This window comes from Aphelocoma coerulescens, chromosome 7, assembly GCF_041296385.1.
Source record: "Aphelocoma coerulescens isolate FSJ_1873_10779 chromosome 7, UR_Acoe_1.0, whole genome shotgun sequence".
NCBI classification, from domain to species: Eukaryota; Metazoa; Chordata; class Aves; order Passeriformes; family Corvidae; genus Aphelocoma; species Aphelocoma coerulescens.
This window is the reverse complement of record NC_091021.1, coordinates 35,777,462-35,793,574: the sequence shown is the minus strand read 5'-3', so window position 1 is coordinate 35,793,574 and position 16,113 is coordinate 35,777,462. Positions and strand designations below refer to the sequence as shown.

The following is a 16,113-nucleotide window of genomic DNA, read 5'->3' as shown; positions in this document are numbered from 1 at the left end:
TTTGTTCATAATCATTTATCAACTCGTGTGGCTTTTTTTTACAAAGTAGTTTGTCAGAAAGGTTTGAAGAAAGCTTAATCTGGTAAAAGGGTTTAAACAACTCAGAAGTACAATGAGGCTGAAGTTAGCATTAATGTTTATATTAATAAAAATTATTATTGTCTGGGCACTTTATACTGCTTTTTCTTTCAAGTTGATAACAGGCTGATGTACCATCATGCATTTTTTATTAAGTGCTTGATTATTCAGTTTGATTTCCTGAAGGCTTTGTGTCTAATTTATGGAGGAGGGTGGGGATCAGCTTCAACTTTGTGCAGAAAAGTGAAAATAACACATCTTATGGAGACCTGTTATGGTGTGACATGATTATATGGGGCCGATCTTCATGAAGCTATAGAAATAATCTCAGTTCCTGAAAAGTGCCAGTGTGGCAGAGCATATCAGGTTACGAGGAATACATAAAAAATAATACAAACTTTATGCAAAATCCTCAAAATTTAAGAGGTAGGGAAGATGACACAATGCGGTCAGATTTAACTCCCATTTTGATGTTGATTTCACAACACCTATATTGCAAAGACTAAAATATCTCCTGGCTGCAATTATGTAATTTTCATTCCAGAGTTCAGCACTATTGTAGTGACATTTTCCAGTCTAGACAGAGGACTGTTATCTAATCCAATTTTGCAACAGGGTGAAAATGACCCCAACTAACTCTTCTCGGGCGCTAAATTTAAATTAAATTTTTTTTTAAAAAATCCACCTTCTCAAGGTTTATAAAGAAGTAATTTTGTTTAAGTGCTGTGACCTAGGTTACAATGTAAGATGCAGCCAATAGCATGTGTTCTATTATCATCTTCACCAGCTGTTCAAGCAGGTGGGGCAGTGCTCATTATCTCCTACCATGACTCATCCCTGATAACTCCCTCGGAGGGTCCACCTCTGTTAATGGCCCATCCAGCACCCACACCATTACATCATCCCATTGTGAGATGCTCCGCCCAGGGGGAGGAGCCAAGCATTCCCACCGGGATATAATCTGGAGTTTGGAACAGCACAAGGAGCCCTTACTTACTGGAGTCCCAAAGGACAAGAGCTACCACTGGGCCTTCAGGTGAAGACCAGACCCTTCTACAGGATCACCACCTCAACCGGACCACTTCATCTGGACTGTTACCACCACCCTGACTGACAGGGTGTCAGGTTGTATCCTGACTCTGTCAGTGTTCTGGTACTATTGCATTTATTTTAATTTTCCTATTAAATTATAATTCTGACTTGTGATCTCCCACTGGTTTGTTTTCAAACTAGTACATACTAGATCACGTATTTTGCGCTCTGCTAGAGTCTACACCGTGGTAGGTTGAATATAATTCACATATTGCTTAATATCATATTAAAATTTATATGCAAAAACTACTAGGATGGAATTAATGGCTGCCAGTGAGATACTCCTGCAAAAGTTATGAGAAAGACCTTTTGCAAGGAAACAGCATTATCAAACCCTTTAGTCCTTTGACTGACTCTTGAGTAATTGTCAGTAATCATGATATTCACTACCAGAAATGCAGAGAAATCTTCCACTCAGTTTATTTTGTATTGTCCACAGCTTGGGTAAAACCCATTTTATCTAGCTTTGTGTTTGAGCACGTACACTGGAGGAGATGCAGGTACCTTCAGTGTCATGTCTCCCCTTTCATTATTATTTTTTATATCATATGTGCTTGTTATATAGTTATATTTCTGTTGCTGTTGGAGGTGATTAGAGTATCAGAGTGTGTAGGAAACAGAGATGTACATTTCAAGAAGCACACGATAAAGAAAAAATTAATGTGATACAGAAGTAAACATATAGGTACTGTGATAGAAAGCCTTTATGGGATTTTGAGTTGGAGAAGCTTGTGTGGAAAGTAGCCAAAAATGGAGGAAAATTACATCAAAAAGATTTATCTCTGTGCTAAGTTCAATGTTTTGTAATCCTGATACAAATGCACAGTTTATTTTAAACCACAAAGCACAGCAAACATGATCAGATAGAAAGACACAACCAATTTCTTTCAGTTATTAGGCCTCTGACATTCATAAATCACCAGAAAGGCTGACCAGATATTCTGAAGCCCATCCAATTTATCATAGCACTGATAGGTTATGCTTTCTAAACTTGCTTGTTCATTCTGATCATTATAATAATTTGAAATGCCAAAATAAATCATAGAATACCAGGATGGAAGGGACCTCAAGGATCATCCGGTCCAACCTGTCTTGGCAAAGACACGTCCTAGACATGGCCCAGCAGCCTGTCCAGATGACTCTTAGAAGTGTCCAGCATTGGTGAATCCACCACTTCCCTGTGAGGATTATTCCAATATTTATATTGATTTCACTAAGACAGTATTTCTTGCCATTAGAAGCATTGTTTAATCTCTTTTCCCCTCAGGTTTAGGCACCAGCCCAGGAAGGCATCTGTGAATGGTGTTAAATATGTAGTCACTTTACTCTGAGGTAAGCATTTACTGAAAGCATTTAAATGATGTGCTTAAATGCCTTTTGTCTCAATATCAGCAATTTTTAGAGAAGGCCATTGATTGCAGCTGGTCCTGCTGTCACCTGCAGCTCCTGACCCCAACTCACTTGCTCCAGCCACATCCACCCTCAATGGGGTCGTGTTCCCCCTTGCACTGTAAAAACATTCACAGCTCATCAAAAATGCATTTCATTACCTTCAACATCTTTCAATTACAGGCTGAGTCTAAGCTGCACTTGTAAAACCGAAGCTGTATTTTGCAGAACAGAAAAATATTTGGAAAAAAGTCTTAAACATGATGTCAATCAAACAAACAATTTGTTGCTTTCATGAAATCCTCTGGCTTGTTGCGTTTCACAAAAAGAACAAAGCCCCTTCCCTGGGTTTAATGGGCGGCATGTGCCTCCATCTATACAGCAGGATAAATGGTGCTCCAAATTTTTTTTGTCCTAATATACAGCTGTTTAGAGAATATATGGCATTTATAGAGACATGCCTTAAAAAATTATAAGTGGTGTGTCCTGGCAGGCCGGCACACAGAGGTGACATGTCAGCCTACAGCACACGCTCATCTAAACACTGCCATAAACAGCAGAGGAAAAGGGGAGAAGTTTGCTATTTACCAAAGGGTAAAGTTCATCTAAATAATATTCCTGATTCTTGCTGCTGCCTCTTCTCCTTTCTGAGCTCCATTATCATTATTATTACTTATTATTATTATTACACCATTCCTCTGGGATGCGTAGAGATAAATGCTCTTCATAAAATTCCTCAGAGAATTTTTTCATATCAACTGCTAAGGAAAAGGTCTGTCCCATGAGTTTGCCACTGAATTGGTGATGGGCCTCATTTTGATGCACCCCTTTCTCTGCTTTCCCAGACTGAACTCTTGAGTCAACAAAGTCACCACCATATCTTTGCATTAAAGACTCCTCAAAGTTTTTTTTTTCCATAGTTGGCTATCACTCCTGTCATTAAAATTTTATGGATGAATGCTCAACATGCATCCAGTAGTGTTTCCAAGAGCCTTCTATTATTAATTAAAAGATTGGAGGAAGACTAAGTCTTTGAAGCAGGAACTATAAGAAACCCCAATTAACTGGGTTTAAAATTGTTGTAACAATTACAAAAGATAGATACATTTTATATATTGCATACAAACTATACAAATACAAAAGGACTGAAGAAATTCTTTGCTTTAGGGTGATGAGGCAGAGGTTGTCCAGAGAAGCTGTGGCTGCCCCATCCCTGAAACTGTCCAAGGCCAGGCTGGATGGGGATCTGAGCAATCTGGGATAATGGAAGGTGTCCCTGCCCATGGCAGGGAAGTGGACCAAGATGATTTTTATGGTCCCTTCCAACCCAAAACATTCTATGATTCTATGAAAAGCTAAATAATATAAACTATTATAGCCATTATAATTACTATAATATTTATAAATTATAAAATTATATAAATTTAAAGGATTTGTATATTATATATAGAAATTATATATAAAGTATGTGTTTTAATTTATAACAGAGTACCACCCATGGCTATCAACCAAGAACCTGATTTCCATGGTGTTAGGCATATATTAACACAGAATTAAAGCATTATTTTCCTAAGTAGAACTTTCAAGGTAGTTGAAATAAATGTCTGGAGTATCTTTAAATAGTAACTAAGCATTTTTCTGTGTAATATTTCTATGCAAGAAGTGTGATCATGGAGAGCACACCAAGAAATCAGAGTCACCCTGAGAGTGAAAAAACACATTGGCTGTCCAGGTACCCATTCCTCTCTAAACAGTGGTCCATGAGCTCAGGGAGTGTTTGAAAGACAGTGCCACTTACTGAGTAAAGAGACAGTCCAAATACCTTAATCTCAAAGGATTACAACCAGTACAAATGGAAACAAACTTTCTAGCTCCTTTCCAAATTAAACAATTAACTCTAATATTCACATCCTCGGAGACATTTCAGTTGAGCTAGCATGTCTAATTTATAATCAATGATTAACAGAAGATGCAACTAATTTGTCTTTGTTATTTGATTTTGCCCCAGTCAAATTTACTCAGTAAAATGGATTGAAACAATGTTCTAAAGACTGGTAAGCATTGAATTAGAAATCTGGTATGTGGCTTCATTGTAGACCAGCATTAAATAGATGTATTACAGGACAAATCTCTTGCCTTGAGTAGTTTTAACAAATTAATTTTGACCTGTGAGCTTAATAAAGTCTGTTAAGTAGGCCCAACCTCTCTGTTAAGTTAAACAGAGACTGAATATTTAATTATTTTAATTGTCTGATAAATTTGAAATTGAGAAAGTAACAGCCCTGCAAATCTTAAAAATATCTTTTCAGCCCTATGTGTCATTAAGCATTACTCTTGTGATTTTACTGCATTCAAGAGGTCACAAAGTCAAGCCCAGCCACCCCTGATTGAATGAGAATTGCACATTAGATCAAGAAAAATAGTTTTCTGGAGATTGAAGTACCAGTTCAAGGAAGCCAAGACACATTTGCAGGAATATTTAGACTGGTGATTAGGCAGCAGAAGAACTAACAGAGATGGGCATCCTTAATAGTGATAAAATACACCTTGCCAAAGTTGGTTGCAGTTGTTCTTATAGTAAAGGACGTGAAATGTTAGTAGTTTATGAAGAACTATCACCTTCAGAGTCATTTTCTACAACAAACATAGAGATGTAAACATTTAAAGATGAGGGAGCTGTCCCAGAACTCACTGCTAGATCCAGCATGGCTCTGTGTATCCTCTCAGCTCTCTCAGTTCCCAGTCAGTTCCCCATTCCTATTTTTTGGGGTTAACAGGTTTTTGGCACAAACTTACCCTAATGCATATCAGCAAATCTCACATCCACAGAAATCATTGCTAGCACTCAGTTTAAGCTGGCACTGCCACTGACAGGACCATATCCTGCATCCATCCCCCAGCCTTGGGCATCTGATTGGTGACACCCATCCCCAAAGGATCTGCTGAACTGCAAAATTGTCCCAAAGCAATGGAGTACAGGGAATGCAGAAATATCAGGGGCTAGAGGCAAAGCTGCAATTAGACCTGCAGATAGCAGTATCTGATTATCCAACTCCAGCTCAAATATAAAGATTTTGAGCCACTGAAGTCAATAGTAGTTGAAACTGTGACGTTTCCTAGAACAATCTTAAACAAACAAAAAAAAAATTAAAAAAAGAAGGCTTAACAAGGATCATGGATGAACAGAAAAGTGACCTATGTCACAGCCTAATATTTTCCTGCAACATTTTTTCCCACATTATTTGAACTGAAATCATCTACAGTTTATGGGCATGCATTGCAGCGGGCCTCTTAGATAAATATATCCTGAATTTGCTATCTTTTAATTTTGCATTATAATCCAATAAGAACACAAGCTGACTCAACTGCACTTATTAGGTCTAATCTCTTCAAGTAATTATTTTACTAAGGAAAAAAATAGAAGTATTTCTGAAAGTGCTCTCTCCAGAGGATGGGTCTACACTGGACATCAGACAGAAACTAATCAGCCACAGTAAAATAAGGAGGAAAAAAAGCAGCTACAGTCACTATGCTGAGAAGTCATCCCTGTTAAAATCAATACTGTGATTAATGTTAAAACACAGGAGATCAGAATCCATCATGCAATATTTTTCCTGTCTGTGCTGTTATTTTTATAGCTTAACTTTGCTATGCTGAACTGCTTCACATCTGAATAATTGCTGGAAAGGAGCTCCAACCAATTCTGGAGAAACAAAGGGAGACTGAGGTTTATGCTTAGCTGGGAGAGAAGACGAGAAGGGAAAACAAAGTGAAAGCAAATCTGTGTTATGCATGTGAACTGCAGAGCACGAACTAAACCACACAACTTGGCAGACAATTCCTGCTGAAATTGCTGCAAAATCTTTCCAGGTTTCCTGAGATGAAGTTCCTCACTTCCTGCTGCAGACACCCCCACTCTGGTGCCCCTGGACCTCCCTGGTGAAGGATTGGTGGTCACAGCATTTCTGCCCCTTGCCTTGTGCTGTTCTTTTCTGAATTCATTTTCCACTGCAACAAGAGCCATGTCCTCAATTTCCATCCCCTGCAAAGCAAACACTGCAAAGCAACCATGATGCATTGACAGATAATTTTAAAAGACAGGATCAAGTTCATATAATTAAAAGTATCTCTTCAGAATATTTCAGTCTTTCAGTGTCTTCTTTTTTTTATTTTTTTTTATTTAAAGTTTTTGATTGCTGCAACAAAGAATGACCCTGATACATAATAAATATATTGGTTGTCTGGTAGTTTAACATAAAGTTGCAGTGTGGGGTAGGCTGATGTACAGAAAGGGATAAAATTGTTTTTTCTTAGATTCTTGAATTAAAATCACAAGTCTTGCACCTCCTAGTGGAAATTGTCCCTGCCCATGGCAGGGAATTGGAACTGGAAGATTTTTAAGATTCCTTCCAACCCCAACCATTCTATGGTTCTATGATCTGAAAAATTCGGTTGGTGACACAGCAATATTCACTGTATGGAAACATGACTGAACACATTGTGCAAGAACACAAATAACCTTTTTTACCCATAAAGCTACAGAAAATAGTCATTAGTTCCAGCTAATCCCCATCCCTGCCTACTGACAGTGCCTTAGCACAGCCTGGGATGCTCTCACAGCGCTGTCCTGGAGGCGCAGTGCTGTGAGCACCAGCAACTTCATAAGGAGGGAACACCATCCCTGCCACATCTCAGTTACAGAGTGCAAACTTCTGAGTGCCATACAGGTAAAGTAGTTACTCTAAAGAAACTAACAAGGAGTAACACCCCTTAGCTATGAAAAAGATACAACAGAGTTCTCTTCTACTTAAAAACTATGCACAAGAAAAGAAGAAAAACACAACTCATTCTATTATTTCTGCTTGGTTGGGCTCTCTGTTTATAAACAGACCCCAGAGATGTGGCAGCCTAATGTACTGTGCCCTTAGTTTTGTCCCTCTTCCACACCAATAGCCCATAATATTATTGGTTTCTGAACAATTGAGGTGATTTGCATTTACCTTAAAACTGACATGGACTGAACATGTTTTTAAATCCCTTTTGGTCTCACTACACTATTATATAAAAACTGCAGAAGCGTTGTTAGTGGATATTTTACAAATTTGCTGGAGATTATTATTTAACCATGCTAATTATAACAATAAATGATTTAGTATTAATTAAAAAGTCATATAGTAGAGAAGTACACATATTTTATACACCTAGCAGATTTTATTAGACAGCTATATTGGGCTCTGGTTTTCATCATCTCGTACAGGATTATGCATCGAAGATTTTAGTTTGATGCTTGCTTTTTTCATTTCCAGTTATAATATTATTGATGTATTATTTAACCATGGAAGATTTTGAACACATATGTTGATAAACAGACAAGAAGATTTGTTTTCCATAGCAATGTTGCTTTTTATCTTTTCTTCATTGAATTGTCAAGACTGCATACTTAATCACAGTTGGATGTTGGGCCTTGAACACCATAAAGTCAACGAGAGTTTTGCAACTGATTTTTATTGGAATGGGACCGAGCACAGTATTGGTAATGTGCAACTTATAAATGCCATTTGCACACATATCAATTTTATTAACTCCCTTAGTATGGAATTTTCAGAATGTAATAGTTTGGCAGGCATTACTTTAGATTTATAGTGCTCCAGGATGACACTATTAAGCCACATTCACACATCTGAAAATTGCTATAGCAACGGACTAGGACCAGTTCTTCCTCCACACTGGTGGGTGAGAATTATCTCAACAACTGAGGCTCCTGCTGCCGTGTTTCGGGCGGTGTCACTTCAGGAAAAGGTGCCTATGTTAGATGTATCCACCAACATAAACACACACAAATAAATATAGATGCAAACAGCACGAGCAGATGGTCACAAACTGGTAGACCTGAGATGATATGGGAAGGCATGGAATGTGTGGGACTGTCTAAGCGAACTGCTAGAGTGGATTTCTCTTTAGGAAGAGATGTCTTCTGAATAGGTGGAATAGGAACAGGCTGCCCAGGGGAGCAGTGATATCTCCATTCCTGGAAGTGTTCAAAAGAGAGAAGTGGCACTTGGAGACAAGGTTGAGTGTGAACTTGGTGCTGGGTTAATGACTGGACTCAGTGATTTTAGAGGTCTTTTCCAATCTCAGTGATTCTTATTCTAACCTATGAATCGTTCATCCTCTACAGACCTGACAAAACAAGAGAAAACCTGGGAGAGTGGTTTGAGCACTCCTTAAAATATCAGTAATTCCTCTTCAAGAGAGAGGGGGTGACTGACCAGTCTGGCTCTCAGGGCTGCCTCCAGAACTCTGCACAAGCCACATCTGACCTTGCCAGAGCCCTTGTGCCATGGCAGGGGAAATATCCACCCTTCAACCCTTAGAGGCTCCTGAGAGTAAAACAAACAGAAGGGCTGAACAGAAAATGGAAGATGAAGTCAAGCTTCACTTGAAGTCAAGGGCACTGCTGGAGAGAAATCACAGGCCTGAAACTTCCACTCATCTTCATGGAGGAACCAGGAACCTTCAGAGATAATCCAGGGAGAGACTGACCTGAGTCACTGATTTCTTTGGGAGAAGAAATGAGGTTTCTCCCTTTGTCTGAGAGAATGGATCATTAAAGAAAATCTGGAAGAAAGGCAATCTATTGCTATTTCCTACACTTAGAGGTTTGCCTTAAAACATCAAGGGACCACTATTTTTCATAAGGATACTTTTAACTATTTCTTCAGGCTTTTAACTTATCTTTACATTTCTATTTGCCTGGGGGAAAAATGCATCCCTGACTGCAGTGACCTGTCAGTTATTGTACTTCTAAGTGGTATTTCAGAATTAGAGGTCCATTTCCTCTGTAACACATGGTAGAGCCTGAGTCACTTTTTACTGGCAATGGTGTCACTCCTGACTAATGTTGAATCATGCTGGCAATGCTATTTCATAATTTTCTAGCAGAAGAGCTACAAGCAACACTTTCTCCAAACTATGACCTAACATTAATTTGTCTGCAAAACAAAAATTAAACTCATTCTATACTTCCGAGGTAGAGATGTTCTCTAAAGTTACCTAATTCTGAATTATTACCTTCTGAAGCATTTCTGAGCAACTGCTTTTTGGTAAGATTATAGAGATACAGGTGGTTAGAAGACAATCTTTTGAAATAAAAAGATTTAAAAGCTAGAGGAGTGATTTTCTCAGTGGTTGGAGATGGAGAGCAACCATCACAAAAATCTCTTTGCTTTTTGTTCTTTGAGAGATGGTAAAAATGCTTCCCTCTTCCATGATAGTTTGAAGGGCAAGATCTGATAACTTCAAATGGGTGGGCTGTCTTCCCTGTTTTCTAACCACTGGGAAACCAATTCTCTCTCTTTCTGCAGTAATTTTAATTAGACAATAATCCAGCAGAAAACTCTTGTCCTCCAAGGCATACCGAGACAAGTGCTGACAGGGCATAAATCCCATCGTCTTAAATCAGCTGTACTGGATCTGGCCCAAAGCTCTTATGATTCATTGTGCTTAAAGGTTTTAAATAAAATGTCAAACCATTGCCATGGCCACTGCCATCAGCTATGTCACCATCTTGGCTCTGGTGTATTCCCTGGCTTGTCACTGCATCGTGAGCACGGGGTGATACCAGCAGATGCTTCTTGAAGGGGACTTGAAAAGGAAGAAGTGAAAAATTACTTCAAAATTTACAAGAAAAATAGTATTTTCCTTGCAAAATATCTACTGCATCAAGCCTGAGATGCAGCTGTCTCATCACTACCTCACTGCAAAGAACTAAGAGAGTCAATTGGCAAAAATAGGGGTCTATTTTTCTGTGAAAATAATTTTAACATGCTGGGAATTTGGGGCAATACTCTCCATGGCAGTGGTAAATAGCACACATTCTTTCCAACACACTTCAGCTCCTGTCAGCTCAGTTCTGCCTGCCCATGTTTAACATGCTTTGTTCTTCCTATGGATCAAGGTCTGGAGTTATTCTAGAATAACTGGAATGCGTCTCTGCCCACAGCAAGGGGACTGGAACTAGAGGATCTTTAAGGTCCCTTCCAGCCTGAAAACCATTCTATAATTATGTGCCAGCTGCATAAACTGCATATTATGATCTGAGAAAATTCTGCCAGTGCTTTTTCTCATTTACCATTTTCCTCTCAGATAGGTGGTTCAGATATGCTTTCCCAAACTTCCCCACTCTTTCAGCTAGTCTCTTAAATCTCTGTTTCCTGCACACTGATCTCTGACAAAGCTCTTTTCTCCAACAAAGCCATTCCAAGGATTACTAAACTGCAAATCACTATTGAAAGTATTTCATGCTCAAACCTCGAAGTGAGCTAAACATGATTTATCTTTAAAAAGAAAAAAAAAAAAGGGCAAAAAAGAAAAAAAAATAACAAAAAGAACAACAATCTTTGGATTGATACAGACAACAGTCAGGAAAAAAAAGAAGAGCAGGCATTCATTTGGAGCAAAGGGAAATCTCAACACAGGTTACAAACACCGGATATTTGTGCTTGTGTTTTCCCAGGCTGGATTATTGTTGTTATTAATTGCATGTCTAAACCTAAGTTTCCACTCTTTAATGTGTAGACAGACTTGTAAAAATAGATGTTGCTAAATGCTGCTGTCTTTATAAAGACCTCTACAAAACCACAAACCAACATGTGCAACAGTGACTTTTATTTTCCCTTGTTCTTATATGTATATCAGCGGATTTTCTCTCTCAAAAGCAGATTGCTTGTTCAAAGGAACACTGGATATATGCTACACAGGCTCGCTTTAAAGTAAGAACAAGCTTCCTGCCTCCTTTTAATCTATCTGTAAACTGTGAAGTCTGCCATCAAGTAGCTCCATATTAGTTGTGGGTGTTAAAACCTGTCAATCATGCAAGATAATTTAAATTCATAGGTTTCTCAGACAGTTATTTTCTCCCAGATATCAAGTTATCTCCTTCTTAAAAAGGATACAATAACTTGAGACACCTGTGAGAAAAAAACTCATGAAGCTCATGAAGCTTGTAGGTTTGTTCTCATGTATAATGTGGTGTTATTCTTAAATTTCCACATAAAGTCTCCTTTATAGGAGTTATTTTCATCTTTGGTGATTAAAACTTCAGGACTACAGTTACAAATTTTTTAGTACAGAGGAGAAAAAAAAAGAAAAGGAACCATTCTGTAATCAATTGTCTTCAACAATCTCTTTTAATGGCAAAAAGTTCCCTACTAGGTGAGACCTTTGATCCATCTAATCCAGCTGGGAGAGCCTGCATGACTTCCTGTGGTTCACAGCCTTCTCCAACATCCGCATTTCCTGGATTAGGGACATTTTTGCAGACATCTCTGCCTGTTCCTTTCCATCAGTATATTTTTATGGACTTGCTGTCCATGGATTTTTCTAACCCTTTTTGAACAGGCTGATGCTGTCTGTCTCCATGACCTCCAGAGACAGCCAGTTCCAGACCTCACCTTTCTTTTGTAGGTTTTGAAGATTTTCTTCTCGTTCTAATGAGTTTCAGAACCAAGAGAGGCTTGTATTAAAATGCTCCTTTGGTCTCTCCAAAGCCCAGAACTCCAAGAGCACAGGGCAATGCACTTCTCTCTTTTCCTGGGGTTTTCCAGCACATGACTGTGCCCGTGAAAGCCACTGGCCTGTGTGAGTGAGGGCACAGACTCTTCCAGTTCTTTCAGCACTACCAGATCACAGCTCACTGGGTCCATACATCTTCCCTTTCTCTGAGTCTCTCCATTTACCTTCAGTCCTACAGTAAAAAGTTTCCCCATTGCACAGCCTCCCCTTTCTCCCTGCAAGCACATCCACAGCAGTGATGTAGCAGAGAACCTGTGGGGCGTGTGGGTCAGAGGCTGGCTCTGCTGGAGACCCTTTAGCAGGAAGCACCACAAAACCAAAGGAAAAAGAATTTTTTCAAAGCAGTAGTTCCCAGGAAACACCAATGCCGTGACATGATGCGTCAATAAATTTAATTTAACCATTAAAATTAATCTGCAGATTACATCTGCAAAGGTAGGATATAAAGCCAAGCCTCTAAGAACAGTGATTTAGATTAAGTACCCTTCTCTTGTGGTTTCCTAATGACACAGCAATCCCCACTGACCAGTACACGTAAACACCTATAGTGGTGTAAAGAATGAAATGGACTAAGAGGGACAAAAAAAAAGGCAGGATTTGTTTAACTTGGTTTTGTGAACTAATTCCTAAAGCTTGCTTCAACTGTTTTTCTGAAGTGGAATTTAAATAGATGCCACTTGGAGGCACTCTTATACTATTCTCACTTCAAGTTTCTTAGAAGCACTTCATGCAGAGAAAAAGTAATTTTTTTATTTCTTTTTTCTTCTAATAATCATCTGGAAATGGGTAATTAACAATGGTTTGGGTAGTTAAACTTTGACATTACTTGTATTTATTACCTTGTAATTTTGTCGGAGGTAAATAGTCCCCTATACTGTCAGTAAAACTGACTTAATTCCTTTATGCAATGGGTGATAAGCTGTGTCTGTGGTGCAATGCTGGCTCAAAGAAGTGGCTAGAAAGGATTACAAACTGCCAATTTACACAGATTATTCACTTTAAAACTGTGTGGGGTTTTATCATTTCAGATTTGAAATTAAGCACCCAGTTTATCATTATATCCCATATATATTAAATTATATAAAATTATCTTTGAGAAGCAGATAAAAGTATTTCTGTTTATGGGCACATATAATCTCTCAATTTTGATCGCATTTTAGATATGGAACTCTGGAATACATTTCAGTGTATTCGGAGCATTGTAAAATTCTTCTCAGTCTAACCAGAGGTGACATTTGCAAAGCACCATAGGAGTACTTTTAAAATTTATATATAATGTGTTCATTAATTTTCATTAATTCACCAACCAAAAAACTGATCAGACTAAAGGAAAGCTTGGCCATTGCTTGCAAGGCAACACCTTGCACACCTGTGAAAGCTACAAGAGGGAGAAAAGGATTTGGACTGACATGTTTTCCTTAGGAAAAGATACATAAAAAGGGAGCGGGTCTACTAACAGGGAATAAACAAAATTATGATTCAGAAAGTCACAAATTGAGTACTTTTCACCCTAACCCAGGGCTGTGCACCCACTCTCCTGTACCACCTCACACCTCTGCAGGGGGTCAACCAAGCACAGTTTGTAAGGGAATGATGCTGGATCCAGTTTCCTGGATCTGCTGAGGATGTACAGCACAGGCCCTGTGCTGAGGTTCTGCTGGAAATCCCAGCAGCACAGCCTTATGGCATCAAGCAAACAGCAATTTTAACAAGCACCTCTCATTCCAAATGACCATTTCACACAGCTCAATCGTGCAGTTCAAGCTCATCTGAACAGAGATGCACCTTATGCTCATCTTTCCAAAGAAATCCTTGCATATGCTCTAGAGAAATATTAGGAATTCCTCAGAGTGAAGCAGATTAGTAAAAACTATACTTGAGCAGAGCATAAGTCTAAATAGTGAGTGGTGAGGGATAATACCTGCCTGGGGAGCCATCAGGACAAAGTGTGCTCACAGAGAATGATGGCTTTCAGCAATGTCAGAAAGACGGCGAGAGGTGGAAACCCCCGCATCGGGAGGGTGGGAGAGACACGAAAACCAGGCAAGTCCAGGGCCATGAGGAAGGCAAAGGCAATGGATATTAACCCTTTGGAAATCTTCTGTCTCTGCTGGCATCCTGCATTTTGAGGTCTAAGTTTCTTTTGCAACATCCACAGACCATGCTTTTCTGCCAGCCTGGTTTTCTTCCCTGACATAGGAACAGCCACAGAGGCCCAGAGTAGCAGTGCCAGATCCCACATCCCAGCTCCAAGAGCAGGGAAAAGCCAAAGCCCCTGCCCATCCCATGCCAACAAGCCAGAATCCACCAGATGTGCTTTCTAAGTAGTAAGACACCCACAGGGGACTAATCTTCAATGAATGTGTCCAGCTTCTACTTGAACTTAAAGTCTCTTTACTGTGCCTTTTTATATTCTCCTCTCTGCTAACGACATCTAAGATGAACACGTACAGCATGTGGAAATAATATTGACTGTGAAAAAGTGATGGAGAGAGTACAAATTTTCCCAACATCCTGTAGCAGGGGTTTCAAAGCTTATCCCACACTTCAGAGCTTGTTTGTTTTGAACCTGCCACCTCCTACTCATCCCTCTATCTCCCATCACTTGAAATACTTTTTTTATTTTGCCCTTTTTCCCTTCCCTTTTTATTTGCTTACATTTTCTCTTTTTCACTCTACCCCTAACTATTTCCCTGTTCTTCTCCTCTGCATTTATTTTTCTCTCCAGTTTCTACAGTTCTCTCGCTTCAGGCATGTATTATTGGCATAAAAATATTGTCTTCAAAATTAAGGAGGAACTGGAAAGCCACATCCCCTAAGAGGCAGGATTTCTTACAGGTTTTATTTTATTCAGACAAATCTTCTGGCACTATTCACAGTTCAGAATTGTATTGAGTAAACACCTAAACACTTTTTTCAGTGAAGTAGATGGCTTGACACACCTTTCCTTTGCCACATCTTGCCTTTCTCTTTAGCTGCTAAAGACTTTTCACACAAAGGAAAGACCTAAATAGAATTTGACCTAAGCCAAGTACTTATATAGAAGTCCAATTTCCTGAGAACAAAGTGGTGGAGGCAGCACAAAGGATCTGATGATTGATTTAATGAACATACTTGTCTGCAAGATGTTACCCCACCACTGTCAGTTCAGTTAAACTTGGTTTTCTGAACAGCCCTCCATTAGGGATGGTCTGGAGTCAAAATCTTGGCAGTAGTTGGATAGTGGGGGCATCAGACCCTGGCATTAAGGACTCACAAATTGCTGCTCTTTCATGGAAGCTCAGTAGGTACCTCCATAAATTCATGGTAAAAGGATGCAGACCCCGCAGAGGAGAGGCCAGCTCCAGGTGGTCAACCTCCCTGCCTAAAGGTGATACCAGAGCACAGGAAAGGCTTCTCTTCAAGTTAAAAGTTTCCTTTTAGCCAATACTTCATCCACCCTCAGGTCACAAAATGATTTACAAACTGGTCTCTGATGCTAATTTGACAAGCCAACTGGTGAATCCTTAAAACACTTTCCTGTTAAAGTGACTAGACAGAGTTGAAACTGTGCATTAGGGCGTCAATCACAGAAGCCATCTGTTCTAACAGGGTTTTTTGTTCTTTCCAAATTCAAGCTTTCTGAATGAGATGCTGACTGTTTTATAAAATACTGACAAGAATCAGTATACAAGAAATTACCTATTCAGCATCTCTAAGAGATGGTAATTGACAGTAGTCAGTTAAGAAGTAAAGATGTAAGATGTTTTGAATGATTAACATTAGGGAGGATGAGTTATAGAGTCTCTTCATTAACTCTGTATCAAATTAACCTTCCTAGCATTTACAGTTTGAGAATTGCTTTGCAAAACACTACAAATCAGCCTTAAGTGCAAGGCATTGTTTCCCATGGCTAGTCACAACAGCCAAAAAATAAATCTGGGGTCTGGATGAGCTTTGCTGCCTTTCTTCAAGACAATATCCAAAGGTAATTTTATTTTT

The 16,113-nt window shown here is 39.1% G+C and overlaps 1 long non-coding RNA gene across 2 annotated transcripts; it reads left to right on the top strand.

Moving 5' to 3' along the window:
- Positions 1 to 1,080: 1,080 nt before the first annotated feature.
- Positions 1,081 to 6,658, top strand: LOC138113405 (uncharacterized). Of its 2 annotated transcripts, XR_011152143.1 has the most exons (4): positions 1,081 to 1,231; positions 2,438 to 2,502; positions 4,220 to 4,291; positions 6,198 to 6,658. It is a non-coding gene; the product is annotated as an uncharacterized lncRNA (long non-coding RNA). The 2 variants fall into 2 exon arrangements; XR_011152144.1 differs by lacking the exon at positions 4,220 to 4,291.
- The last annotated feature ends 9,455 nt before the right edge of the window (positions 6,659 to 16,113 follow it).